Here is a 10,681-nt window from a genome sequence, read left to right on the forward strand (position 1 = left end):
GCGAGTAGTCACAGTATGTGATCACCTTCAACATGGAAGCCGGCGGCAGTGGCTGTGGCCCGTGGACCTAGGCCAAGCCCAACATCACTTACCTTCAGAATTGGACACTCAAATTTGAGAACGGCGACGTGCTAGAAGTCCAGTCGTCGCGAAGTGATCAGAAGATATGTGTTTCAAGATAACTTAGTGACACGGTTTACGCGGGTTATGTCAACGTGACTGGGAGTTTCTTGGGTCAGGAGAGGGGATTTGGGGCCGTGGAGGTGATCAAGCTTTACTGAGTTACATGTCCACGGCATCTCGTTGTCCAAACAGCGCGACACAACACTCTTGTGCGGCGGCAGAGTCTCCCTCGCTCATTCAAGAGCCAAGATTGCTCCCCCTCTTCGTATCACCGTACAGAGCTTGAATGCCATATTCTCGCACCTGTACAGATCTCCCTCTCTTCACCAAGCTGGTGTTATTCAAACTTGTACCTGATGTCCTCGGAGATAAAGAATAAAGAACTGAAACATAACCGAGTCAGAAACGCTTCCCAAAACTAGACGGCCATGAATCAGATGACCGGGAATACAAGCCGTGGTCATAAGGGAGCTTTCTATTTCAAGTTGGTGGACCTGGAAAAGGTAAAGTCCCCTCAACGTTTGCGTCGTTGGATCTTCTCCAGGAAAATTCCAGAGTTTTCTCTAAAAGCGAGGCTTCCGAAGCATCTGAGCCGAAGCCATTGACTCGATGTTGATTCAAACCAGCAACGATATTAAACAAGCACACAGACTCATACAATACGTCCAAGAGACTTTGATCCTACATATTCCGCACACAGACATGCAATGTCGATCTCACGATGGGACGACAGCCGCACAGGCTATCTGGACGGCAGTGAAGGCCGTCACGCACCGTCCGAGCGAGATCGCATGGCATGCCGCGACGCTAGAAGAGATGAGACCGAAAAAGGTTACCCACAACGTCTACCTGAACTAGCAAATGCTCCTCAGAGATTGCTCCCACGTTTGGGACGTCATAGTAAAGCACAGATAGTCGTGGTCCTGGGCAGTAGCAACCATTTTTCTGACACAATAGTGACATGAGGGTAATGATACCAGGGAAACTGTGCTGTTGTCACTAGTCTACCACTCACTCGGAATGGTAATACCTCCAACTCCGTCCTTCCCAAGACGGGAATCGAAAAGCTTGTGTTACCAGCTGCTTTCAACATGGTTAGACGACAACACCGGAGGCAGTCAAGCGACGACTCGGCGCGTTCATCTTCAACGATTCGACCACATTTTTCCGGCTCAAACCCTGCGCAGCTCCTATAATCTCCTAGCGAGACGTAGCCCGGCCTGCCGTGATCCTCCCGGGTATGTGCCGCTCGGACAAATATCAGACCATCGGAGACAAGTCACCACCACTCTCAACTCAGGAGACAACACACCTTGACGGTCCGGAATGTTGACATTCCCCGGCTCTGCTGAGAATATTCCATCGTACTCTGAGGATGCGTCCACCGACAGGTCAATGATAGGCATGCAACATGAAGACACCAATGCGGTCCTTCCACGGTTCAGAGATGATGAGCTGCAGCCCTGGAGCTGCGATCATTGCTCAACAACCAAGCAAGTCCCCCCTCGCTACCCATCCTGCAGCCCAGCGGCAAAGCCTGTGGCCTAGGAGGTTAGAGGCTATTGACAACTCGCCATCAGGGGCGATATAAGCAGGCAGGCGAGGCCAAGCAATACACCCGCATAACCACCATGCTCGAGACGCTACGACAACCAATCAAGTCCATTTCGCAATGAGCCGGATCACTGACATGCCGTGCTATTAGCGTGCTTATCGCGACAGAAGGATGGGAAATGGGAGGCAAAATGGCAGATTGTTCGAGCTGGTACTCGCTTTGTATGTCCCGGAGCGAGCAAGAAGTACGGAATATGGGGGCTGAAAAAAACGGCCGGTACCCGTACAGGGTTGCCATTGCATACGTTTGGGCATGACCCCAGGGATTGGTTCTCGCGTAGCGGCTGCTCGCCAACCGGTATTGCGACCTCGAAACGCGATACCCCGTCCAGAGCAAGGTACCCGGCCGTCCGCCCGGAGAATTTGGGCCGTCCTGGTCGGATCTAAACCATCTCATTGGAAACCATAGATTCGAAGATGACGCTTCCTCCTCTGAACCAACCGCAATGATCGTTTGGATCTTGCCGGCCCTACCAAGCCCCAGACTTTCGCTATTTGCCACGGCAGCTTAATCAGTCAGGAAAGGAAATCAAATCGTCGGTGGAAGTTAGAGTTAAGCTCAGTTCTCGCCAGTGAACGTCGGCTGAGCCGTGATGCAGGAAAGCAGGCGCTGGTTTTTTTTCTTTTCTTTTTTTTTCTCTCTTCCTAACCGGCCGAACCTCATCCCCACATTAACGAGCCGAAGCAGGGATGCCATGCGCCATTCGGTGGCTTGTTGAATGGTTCCGCGCGGAATGGACGACTCTTGTGCAATTTGCTGATCCTCCATGAAGATCCGTCTGTCTGTAGCCAGCCGAACCGCACGCCACTTGGCTCATCCAAGATGGATTGCTGCAGTCGTCTGCCCCGTATCATTTGGCTTGTCGGCAGTTGCCAAAAGGAAAGTGCGACCGTTTCTGGGAATCAATACCTAGGCCCGAGACGCTGGGATGTCAAGAGCTGTCTTGATGCTCCAAGGCTTTGGCTTACAATAGAGTGACAGATTGGCTGTCAAAGTCCCCTTTCCCATTGAACTCCGGTTGATGTGAGACACGTCCGTCGTACTTACGCCCACGGATGCGGCTAATGTGGCATTGCCGACATGCAGCATTCAGGAGGTACACGGGCGCTGGTGTTTATCGTTCGGCATCCCGGTTGTGAGAGAAATCGATGGCTACCGTGGATCGATGGGTGGTGATTTGATGCTCGGCCAATAAACGCGGCTCAAGAATCATTCTTGTGCAGTTTAATCACCTGGAAACACTCAGGTACGGCGTGACAGTAGATCCGGATCCGTCGTGCAGACACATGCGGCGAGACTGGCGGTAAGCTTGTTGTCTTGTGCCACAGTCGCCTGCGCGTACTCGTATTCCCGGTGTGGTGTACGGCTGGCCGCTGACGACCTGCCGATCCTCAGCCTCTCCCCCGCGATGTCTCGCCGCTGCCGTTGTTGCTAGCCATGCAGCCGTTTTCCTGATGGCAGACCAATATTCGAGCTTGACGGATTTTGATAACGGCCTCAACTGTCCTGGGGGCGGCGTGGAGGCACATGTCTGAGCTAGGCACTCGTGGCGTTCTCTCCGAAGAAGCCGCCTGTGTTTGGACCTTTGGAAGTCTTAGGAGCCCAAATAATCAACCGGGATCCATGATTGTGGCGCGGCATGGCGCGCCCTAAAGCGGTACGTACATCGACGCGGTAGCATCCAGTGCGTCATTCATCAGCGATGCCCTGGTCGATTTTTTAATAGAGACGAACTAGGGGCTGACCTCTCGAGAATGAGTTCGCGTCCCGTTATTTGCGGGTTTGATTCGGGAGAGGTGGGGGAGTGAGATTGTTCTGGACTCTGTTTTTCTACTGTACGATTATTCTGTCGATTATTCTGTACCTCTGCAGCCTGACGAGCCGAGGGAATGATAATCACAATTGGGCGTAAAGGATTCGAGGGAACGCAAAGAAGAAACTTGCGTGGACCTTGAAAAATCAAAAAGAATCGAGGAACCTAGTACAGCTTATTTGGGTTAGCATGATTAGCTGACAACAACAACAAAAACAGCAAAACAAAAGTTTGTAACTTGAGCCCCTGAGGCCTAATCTGCCCACAGCGGGTGTTCATCAATGTTTAGCGTCTTGTCTGTCTCTCAAAAATTCAGGCCCGGCTGCCGCTCGAGTCAAGAAGGAGAGGTGGCACAGACGATGATTTGATCGATGACAGTATGACGCTCCTCTGATGACAGGGCCTGTCCACCCTACCAGAAGAGCTGAATGATTGCTGCTAGGGCCAAATACGGCTTGGCCAGGCTTGCTAGGTGCCAGTGAGTGGCAGCCCAGGGGCGAGCCAGGGGCGAGCCAGGGGCTATATCAAGCTGTCTCTAAGTTTGGTGCTAAGGCAACTTTTCTGCAGGGATTCGCGGCACACCTCTTGGAGCACCACACCACAACTTGGCATCTTGGATGGTCTTTTGCTAATTTCCCTTCCAAGGTTGAGCTGCAGCAGCACATGGGCGAGTAAACAGCCAAATCCTGATGCTTCTCCTTTGGGTCGTAGGTGCCTGCGTGTACTGTATCCGTAAGCGTGCTATCGGAAGGTGAGTTGAGCAGAAAGAGAAGAAGCACCAGCGGGCAACACTGGTTGGCCGCTGCACTCTATTCCCATGCTGGTCCTCAAAAGCCGGGACCGACCAACACTCGCTGTGCCCGTCTAGAAGAGCACAACGCTGCAGGGGAGCTTGGTGAGCTTTGATTTGCAATCCCGCGGCCGGGCTCGCCAAACAGGCCGAAGACCAGGGGGCGGACTGACAAATGGGGCGGCCCAATTGACCCTCGCCGGGAGTCCGGTTCGTTTTCCACTGAGACCTCGTTCCGCTTGCTGACAACCGTGTGGTCTATCTATCCGGGCGCATCCGTAAACACGCGTATGGTGACATTGGGTGTTCTGTGCCTGGCTTTTCTTGGCGCGTTTTCCCAAGCACCATCCACTGCTGTGCCGCCTTCTGCAGGCTTGCCTTGTAGACGGCGTTCCGAAGATAGATAACAGTGGAGGTGATTTTCGAGATTTTCGAGTCTGCTGCAGGACAACAGGCCCCGTATCAAGGCACAGCGAAGGACTGCAGCGTACCTTGTACGACCTGCAGTACGCCTCAGCGACATTCCAGGTGTTGTTGACAGAGAGCCGAAAGGCTTCGGAGGCACAGAAAATGTTGCGATCGCACAACCGCCAGCCAAACGACGCAGTGTATGAACAGCTGGCGGTGTCGCCGTTCGCGCCCATCTTGTTCGGAATAAAAAGCATTGTGGGAATGTGGGATAACCTAGGGGCCTGTGGATGTTGTTTCTTGGGGTGCCGACTCGGGGGCACCACTTTTGACTTGCCAGGGGTGGAGCGGCCTTAAAGTGCTATGGGTATTGGGGATTGACGATCGAAGATCCAACAATGCTGGTGCAGCCGAATTCTGATTCTGGACCTGAGCGAGATGCCAATCTGCTTAGCGATCCTCTGTCGGATGCACAGAGTGGTAGGCCCCCAAGCCAAGCGCGGACCGAGATGATGAGATAAGGGTCATGGGAGAGGAGGCTCCGGAGTTGCGGAATTGTCTGGGAAGATGGAATTGAAGGTGATTTGTTTCTTGTCGGCATCCATCTCGTCGGGCCTGGTTTCCGAGCAACGGAAGGTGTCCCGAAGAGATGCCTGCGAAGAAGGGTCGGCTCCGATGGCTGATAGACAGACAACAGGAATGCGAATGGTCATGGCGTATGATGCGATGATATTGAAGCGATATTATGCGCGGCGATGTGGTCTCTGGTCTTGATATCTGGAGCCCGCACACCGTCTGCTCTCGGGGGCGGCACCTTTTGCCCATGCTGGTGCGATGCTGGATGTCCACATTGTCTGTATCCCGGATGGCAGTCTTGGCGGCTTTGTGAGCCAGGGACAAGGAAGTGGACACCAACATCAGGCACAGCCAGGTAGAACGGGGAATCGGGATGGGGATTCGATCCACTCACTGGTCAAGACCCAAAAGCCGGTAGGGTCGCAAGCATAGCGGGAATCTGTGGTTCTGCACGCTGGCGCCGGACCATCTCATGCTATTGCCCAAAAAACCATGGAAGAGGCCGTACAACAGTGGGACGGCCGTTATCGAGTTGGGAAGGACTCCGAGCAAAGTTATGCGGTGTTTCGGCCGACGATGAAAGGAAGGAAAAAGCTGCGAAAAGGAATGACGAGTGCCTGGCTCACTTGACACAGCTGGGCGGGCAGATTGTCTCCATGACAAAAGGTATCTCGGTGTCTCTGGCATGGTCTGGGATTGAATCGTCCGGAAGAATCCCTCCTCCTGGCGGGCCGGTGTCGATATTTCGACGTCTCCGAAAAGCACGGCGGAGGCTTGTCAATAACGGTAGACCGGTGCCGTCATGTTCCAAGGGCCTGTTTCGTTCTCCGTTGTTGATGGCAGGCGACGTTGCGGCGGAAATGGAAGGCAAACGGAGTCAACCTGGAACAAATGGAGGATGAATATGGGTAGTCGTCGGGCCGTTTTAATGTATTTGGGTGAAGGTCTCCAACGCTGAAGCGACGCTGGAACATCCGCGACAGTTACCCGATCGCGATTGTTTCGTCATAGGACAGACAGGACCGCGTTCAGACGGAAAGAACTCTGTGGCATCTTGCCATGTGTGCCTTCTCAGCTAAGGTGCCTCAGCTTTGTCTCGCCAGCTGGGGCAAGACCTGACCTGTTCATCTGTTTTCCAACGCGCCTTCCCTGAGACGAGCAGCTGACTGTTGGCTCTTTACCTGTGGCAACCGCGAGGGTGTGCGGCTGTATCAGGTAGCTGCTGACACTCCCGTCGCACCTTTCCCCGCGGGCAATTGAACTGTCAAACGAGACGGAAGGTACTTTCAAGGAAGGCAGGTGATGGCGATGGCAGGTATGGCCTGGGTCGCTATCGCCTCAACTGCCATGGGCTCTTTATCTGTCATCCACTTCATACAAAGTTCCCATTTCACGTCAGGAGCGATGCTCCTCTCTCTCCTCCCGGGCGCCCTGACACATTGGAGACAAATGAACATCCATCCCGTCTGGTGGACATTCTGCAATTGCCAAGCAAACTCAATTCAAGCGAAAGCGTTGCCTTGGGACACCTTATTTCGTCGTGAAATTGTCGAAATCTATCTTTTACTTTGGTTTATTCCTTCTGCAACCGCCCCATTGGCTCCCATGCCGTCCCATCGGTTCGCCACGGCGAGTCGGAGCCCGCCCGCTCCGTCTGCAATCAACAACGGTCAGCCCGCCGTCCCGCCTGTCGAGCGAAGCATCTCGTCAAATTCGACGAACATTCGAAAGTCCGACTTGCAGAGAAGAAAACCAATTAGTGGCTGCCGTTCGTTCCGGTACGTACCGCATCCCCGAGCTGGACGCCCGAGGTGGGCTCCCGAGCCTGTCTTCAGTCCTTTTTTCGGGCGCACCACAAAGTCTGCGATGCCGCAATACGGTACCAAGCATTTCAGTACCTCCCGACCGGCATCCCCTCCCCACCGCCAAATCCAACCAGAAGGTTGCGGCTTCGCGGTTCCACGCTAGGTAGGACTCAGCCACTGGGAGGGACGACTTGACGTGTCCCCCCGCGTGTTGACTGCATCGTATGCTGATGACTGCCCCACGCAAAGAAAAAAAAAAAATACGGCCTACAGTCCTCTACTGACACCCCTGAGCACGCCAACCTTTGCGACACGAATGTTTGGTGTTGCACTCGCACACTATTGTGACCAGAGGAATCTGCAGGTTCCATTCAAGTGTGAGGATAGTCAGTCAGTCGAGGCCTTGACCTAGTCAAACCGAACCTCAGATCTGACTGTTTCTCCATGAAGCCACTTGGGCGACAACCAAAAAACCGACAAGGGCCTTATCTCATGAACCAGTCCCATGCACACAAGCGGTGGCAGGTGAACGCCGGCAAACGAGACATACAGAAGCCCCAACGCGCCGGGAGTTGCCATTGCGGTTGTCAGTTAATCTGTGCTGTTCTTGCTCGGACGTCCGGCGCAAGATAAAGGCCGGTCAGTCGAAAGGGAGTTGCCGACGCCATGCCACGACACGCTCGACACGAAAGCGCGCCTGGGCGATCTGCCAGGTCTGCCCTACGCTTGGATGCGGCTTACCACGTCTTGAGATGAAGTACAGCGCCTGAGCTGAGGATGAAGACTGCCAACAGCTGCCTACCAACCTCGCAGGCTGGGCCTGTTCTTACGCTTGTTGATGGGATGCCTCTGTACTGTCTTGAACGGAGCTGCAACAGTCCGAAGGTTTCTGTGCTGTCAGCACTTTTCTTTCCTTTCTTCATGGGATCCTCATCTTCCGACTCGTCCGCCTTGTTTGTCCGGCTTTTGCGGCGCATACCGCTGCTTCTGCATTGCATCACACCTCAAGAGTCAATACACGCCCTGGCCTGCACGCCTGCGACGCACTGTCATTTTCCTTGGCAAAACAGGCTCACCCTCGTAATCAGCCCGAAGTGAAGGCCAGTAGAGCCACACTCGCAGACTCAACTGTGGGTGGTGGGGGATGGCAGGATGGGTACCTGCAAATCAGCTTCAATTGCGTACGGCGTCGTTGATTATCAACAAGCTTTGGGGGTCCAATTGCTTTCCCATCTTGCCCTGTTCAATGACTGAGGTTGCTTGCTGATGCTTTGTTATTCTTCATCAGGTGCGAAACTTTTCTTCTTCTACGCGTGCTCAAAGACACCGATCCAACATTCGGCCCGCCGGGCACAGGAACCAGTACAAGCCAGTCGTTATCGCCGGGTGGGATGGGAAAACTCGTCAGTGATTTTGATCCTGATCCAGCACGAAAGTAGGCTAGTCAGGACAGTCAGTGCCCGCGCCATCTCTGATGGGCCGTCGAGACTACTGCTAGTTGGGACATCAACCCCCGGGCCAGTGGAGGAAGATCCCGCTGCCCGCGCGCGCAACACACCGGCGGCGGCGGCGTCCACGTCTTGTCCTTCTCTGCGCCTGCAACGCTGTCCAAGGAACCAACGGGTCGCAACGACAAAGGGGGCGGCGGCGCGCTAGGAGGGTTGCCCAGTTGGGAGGTTACTGCGCCGTACTATCACACTATGTATCCGTAGACGACATGGACTCGGAAGTGTTCCTGTACGTGTACATGATGTGCCATGCATCCACGTATCTGACGAGCTGATCGGGCAGGGAGGGAGGGAGGCGAGCAAGCCCAGAGTTCGGTCGGGCGGGCGTACAGAATGTCAATTAATGTCATGTTTCCGGATCATAGGGAATTAATTTGGACAATAGCTTCCCGGGCAGCAAGAATTGAAAGGAACCACAGAAAATCTGCCTGTTTGTGTACGTACCTGACTCTCTCTATGGCGATGCCAGTCAGACAGGACGGGACTGAGAATGGAAGAGACATGGAAGGAAAGGGTACGTACCTGTCTGTCCCTGGAGGCAGTTCCCAGGAAAGTCAAGGGAAAAGAGAAGGCGGGACCCAACCCAGCAAAACAGTTCCTTCCTCCCTTGCCCGTTGAACAACACAGCACACAACACAAGCGACCGACAGTGGCCTAAAAAAGAGGCACAGTTCGACAGGGAAGACGCAACCTGCACCGCCCTTCCCGAAGCACATCCACAGTCGCAAATCCACAGTCGCAAATCCACAGTCCGGGGGTTGGGTCGCTGCCATCGGTTTTTTCCTTAGCCTTAGCGTACCAGCGCCAGCCAGGCAATCAGTCAACAAGGGAAGAGGGAGAGAGAGAGAAAAAAAAACGCAAGGAAGCAACCGTATTTGCAGATTGATGCCCAGCATCCAAATGGCATGTATCCTCTACATTGGAGAGGCCGCAGACGCAGCTTTGCAGAAACGAGAAAAGGCGCACGATTTGGAACATACAAGTCGAAGAAAAGGGTGCCGAATGTGTATCCGCATCGGCATCTAGTATGTAGGATGCAAATGGTCCATGGAAATCTGTGCATCAATCCCCATCTAAGCAGCCCGGAAGCCGTATGTACGACGCACGCCGCAGTGTACATCTTTACTGCGGCTGCTGTAGGAGAGCAACCCACTCACTCCGATCTGATGGCCATCCATCCATCCATCCCAACCGTCTAGTCCAGTCCAGTCTGTTCCAGTCCATATCCCATCCTCCTGTCTTGTTTGCGTGTCCGTCTACGCAGTACCTTAGTCACCCAGCAGGTTGTCAGTCGCCCATTCACTGTCTGGGTATGTGCCCGAGGCAGGATGTGTCCAGGCCTGTTCTGAGGTATCCTCGTCGCGGATATGTCCCATCTGCTCCTTCCACGTCCTTCCTGACTTCCACTTTACCACCCCGAATACCCGCCGGACCCTTACCTGCTGTTGCCTGTCCATGTGCTTAGGTTTCTTTCTCAATCTCAACTAGCAGCCCGAGTTCTTTCTGTGCCTGGTCTGAGAGTTCCGTCGTGTACCTCCCCGGCGGCGCCTAAGGTTGGAGTACATCCCTCGCTCCACGGCCGGCCACCCTGCCCCGCCCCCTGTCGTCGTCTCTCGTGCCCGCCTTCCGCAGACGCTGGGCCTCCAGGAGTGTCTTCTTGCACTCGTCCAGTCACCACATCGTCTTTCGGGTCGTTACCGCGTGGCTTTTCACTTTTAACCCCACCAGGCCGTCCTATCGCCAGGCGCAATCCGCACTTCGTACTGCCAGACCAGGCCTCACATCCATAGAGGTAGGTGTCTTTCCCCGAAACACACCACCTCACACCTCGCACACCACCTCATCCTCATCCACTCTTCCACGTAAGGCGAAGGCGGCGCACACAATTCCCAGTCCCCAATCCCCGCTGCCAGCTTGCAAATCTCACGTCCATCCCAGCAAGTAGCGAGTACCTGCCCTGCCTTACAGCACCTACATAGGGGAGGGGAACACTCTGCAGCCGACCTGCCTTGCCTTGCCTTGCCGTACCTAACTGCCCGCAGT

The sequence above is a fragment of the Colletotrichum chrysophilum genome (genome assembly GCF_026319265.1).
Source record: "Colletotrichum chrysophilum strain AFK26 chromosome Unknown scaffold_24, whole genome shotgun sequence".
In the NCBI taxonomy this organism is placed as follows: Eukaryota; Fungi; Ascomycota; class Sordariomycetes; order Glomerellales; family Glomerellaceae; genus Colletotrichum; species Colletotrichum chrysophilum.